The sequence below is a fragment of the Vicia villosa genome, unplaced genomic scaffold, assembly GCF_029867415.1.
Source record: "Vicia villosa cultivar HV-30 ecotype Madison, WI unplaced genomic scaffold, Vvil1.0 ctg.002353F_1_1, whole genome shotgun sequence".
Classification (NCBI taxonomy): domain Eukaryota; kingdom Viridiplantae; phylum Streptophyta; class Magnoliopsida; order Fabales; family Fabaceae; genus Vicia; species Vicia villosa.
In genome coordinates, this window is record NW_026705904.1 from 88,565 (window position 1) to 92,494 (window position 3,930).

Below are 3,930 nucleotides of genomic sequence, written 5' to 3' on the forward strand. Positions count from 1 at the left end.
TATGTATATAATATATATATTTTTTTGGCATTTTTAATAATGAGGATTAGAAAATAAAACTAAATCCTATATTAAATAAAATACTAAGTCTTTTTATTAAAATCTTTTTAAATAAAATTAAAGAGATAATTACATAAAAAAACTAGTGATGGGCCAGGGGTGCTGAAATCAGATTGGGGGTGAGGTAGCCCAAACTGAAATAAAATAAAGGATGTTGGACCGGACCGGGTCGGTTCAGATGGAACCCGGATCCGGTTCTTACCTCTTACCACATGGGTTGGGTTATAGAAAACCCTAAAACAACACACAGAGGCACACGCCTCTTTCTCCTTCCTCCCTCACGTTTTTCTCTGTGAAACAAGAAATGGAAGAACAAACTCCCTCCTCATTTACAGCAAACAACAACAACACATCTCTATCTCGTCCCTTTTGCTCTCGGCCCTTCTTACTCGATGGTGAACAACACACAGCGACTTCCTCTCTCAATCTCATGCAAACGAAAGAACAATCAGTAAGGACAAATCCTCCCCTTTCTCTCGATCGTTCATGGCTTTCTATATTCTCGGTGAACAACTAACAACAGCGGTGTTTATTTTGATTCCAACATGGTGGCTTTTCGTCCTAATCATCATTTCTTCCGCGAACGACAACAACAAAGACGCTCTCTCTCGGTTCTCTCTCGGAACAACAAGAATAACAACCTTCGAATTTTCGGCGGCCATAGAACAAGAACCAGAGGAAAAATCTAGGTACTACCTCTTATTTTCGTTTTCTCTTTTTAACAGTATAACTACAATAACTTATGCTATTTACCATGTTTCTGGTCTTTTGATTTTCAAACGATTTGTAGGTATAACATATTCACAACAATAATTTATCAGTAACTTTGGAAGTGAAAGCGTGAAAACTTACCTGCGGCGTGGAGGTTTTCGCCGGTTATTGTTGAGGTATGTTCTTTGATCCTTCTTGCTCCTGGAAACCGAATTTGATGTTGTTGATGTTGTTCTGAACTTTTGGATTAATTGTTGCTGAAGCTTTAATTTCGAGTCTTGTTGTGGTTATGCTACAAATCCGCAAATTATCTGTTGTTCTGCTGAATTTGCGAACCTGAACCGCTTTTGAATTGTTGTTCGCTGCTGAATTCTTGAAACACGGCAGGTATAACAACGGTTAGTGTAAATATTGAGAACGAAGAAGAGATACTTACCTGCGGCGAAGATGTTGAAGTTTCATCTATGGGGGCTCGAAGATTAGAGCCATCGTTGAAGAGCTACCGGCCAGCAAGGTATGAATGCTTCTCTCCTCCCTCCTACTTTTGAATTTTTTCTGTAACTTAGAAGTTACCTACTGCTGGCTGCACTTTTCCCCCACCTTTTTCTTCTCCTTTTGTATTTTGTAACTTAGAAGTTACAGAATATTTCTCTGTGAACTCTCCCCTTTTTCTGCCTGTTCTATTTTGTTTGCCTCTCTTCTATATATAGAGGAAGAAATAAGGGATATCTTTGGTCATTTTGGCAACTAAACTTAGCCTTTAAGCTCACTTAGTTGTTAAGTTGTCATCATTACAAAGAATATTCTTTCCCAAAATAATCATTGCAAAATTTCTTACATGCTAAGTTTGCTTAATGGCAAAGCTCCACAAATTTGTGCACATGGGAGGAATATGCACATGGGATGGAAAGATTCTCTTGTGACTCTTGCAAGTTCCACGATACAGCATTTTATGTCATAACAAGTTAGTAAGCTTCTAAGTGTAGTATGACATAAAAATATCTTCTTGACTTTGTTTGACTTTTTGGACTTTTCTTTTTCCCTTTTTTTTTCGGAAAATATGGCCTCCATGTGGGCCTTTGGGCTTTTTCTTGAATTATTTATTTTCTTTGTCTTTCTTTGACTTTTTGACATTTGAACTTTTGCTAATTTCACCCCTTTTATGTTTCTCTTTTTTTTCATGTCACATGAGGACTTTTGAAGAAAACATGAAGAAGGAGACTTGGACATCAAGAATGGATGCTTTGAAGATTTCAAGAATGAATTCAAGAATTTCTTTTATCCTTGTAATTCCAAAAGAATTTGTATGAACTTGTATTCTTGGAACTTTGAATGTTGTATCTTGAATTTTGAATATAGTCCACTTTGTAATTCATTTAGAATTTGGTTCATGTAAAAGAACACTTGTAATGTTTGAATTCCCTTTAAAATTCTTTGAATGAATTTGTTATTCAAACATGAAGTTTGAATATTCTTGAGTGAACTTTGAATTTTGCAAATTTGAATGATCCATGATAATTCTTGAATAGGAATGGTAGAATATCTTTGAGATAGTGAGAAACTTGAATTTCAAGTCTTGAAAAAGTGTTCTTGTACCATGAATTTTGAAATGATATTGGACTAAAATTCTTGAATTCATGGTCTTTGAACCATATTTGAAACAATCTTTCAAAATGGACTAAAAATATTTCTTGCAATTTTGATGAAATTTCCATGAATGACCAAATAATCCAGTATGAATTCAATCTTCGCCATGAGCAAACCATGAGCCAAAAACCATGAAATAAATCTCAAACAACTTTCTTAAATCTCACCAATTGGCAATGGCACATTTAAAATGAAAACCTCCATGAACATGAATTATTTTGCAAAGAATGAGTGAATGAATGAAATCTTGATCATGGCTTCCAAACCGATCAAGAAATATTTTTGAATTTGACGTCAATGATGTGACATCTCAGGGGGGTCAAAAATTAGGGTATGACAGATGCCCCTATTTAAGTTTCTTTTATCTGGAGGGAGAGAGATTGAGATCTCGATCTCTCCTGCGTAAAAGAGACTTAAATATCAAAGAATGCCCGAATTTTGGGCGCTCCTGAGATGATAAAATCTTTGCATGATTTGATCCCATTGTCGCACTTGGCGGGGAATGAGGAGACAAACTCCTGTAGAAACACTTGATGTGGATTCTGGCGAATGGATGGCAGTGTAGGATGCGCAATCCATCTTCTTTAACTAAGTGTTGATACTTAGAAAAAGGTAAACAACCTCCCCTTTGTTTCGGATGTCCATATCTCGAAACTAGTCTCAGTTGTGTTTTGGACAATATCTCAAATAAAGAGAAAATTTCCAAAAGGTCTGTTTCCTCATCAAACTTCTTACCCGCGCTTGGAGGTAAGATGCCATTTGACGGCTGTAGAGAAACTTCAAAGGTTTGTTTCCTCGTCAAACTTCTTACCAGCGTTTGGAGGTAAGATGCCATTTGACGGCTGTAGAGAAACTTCAAAGGTTTGTTTCCTCGTCAAACTTCTTACCAGCGTTTGGAGGTAAGATGCCATTTGACAGCTGTAAAGAAACTTCAAAGGTTTGTTTCCTCGTCAAACTTCTTACCAGCGCTTGGAGGTAAGATGCCATTTGACGGCTGTAAAGAAACTTCAAAGGTTTGTTTCCTCGTCAAACTTCTTATCAGCGCTTGGAGATAAGATGCCATTTGACGGTTGTAAAGAAACTTCACCATCTTCCCTTTTGACTTGACGTCTTTGAAAGAATGTCATATGGCCTCATGATCTTTTGAGGGGCTAATGACTTTGTTTGAAGGCGGACGAACTGTTTTCGGGGTGAAAACTGCCATTCGTCAACTGATGCCTGGGGAATCAACGAACTGTTTTCCTAAGAGGAAAACTGCCATTCATCGACTCTGTGGGGAGTTAAACATCCCAGAAACAGACAAACTGTTCGAAGAAACTGCCATTTGTCGATCTCTTGAGTATTTAACAGACAAACTGTCTTTTCTTGGGAAAAGACTGCCATTTGCCAATTGCTAGGGGAGCAAACTGTCTTCTACTGGGAGAGACTGCCATTTGTCGACCCTGTCATGAAAGAAAGTGAGCAAACTGTCTTCTGCTGAAAGAGACTGCCATTTGCTGACTTTGTTATGAT

General features: G+C 37.4%; 1 long non-coding RNA gene across 1 annotated transcript; it reads left to right on the forward strand.

Annotated features, from left to right (window-relative positions):
• The first annotated feature begins 311 nt into the window (after nucleotides 1-311).
• LOC131638621 (uncharacterized) lies at nucleotides 312-2,172 on the forward strand. The gene is made up of 3 exons (XR_009294718.1): nucleotides 312-749; nucleotides 851-947; nucleotides 1,159-2,172. It is a non-coding gene; the product is annotated as an uncharacterized LOC131638621 (long non-coding RNA).
• Nucleotides 2,173-3,930: the final 1,758 nt, after the last annotated feature.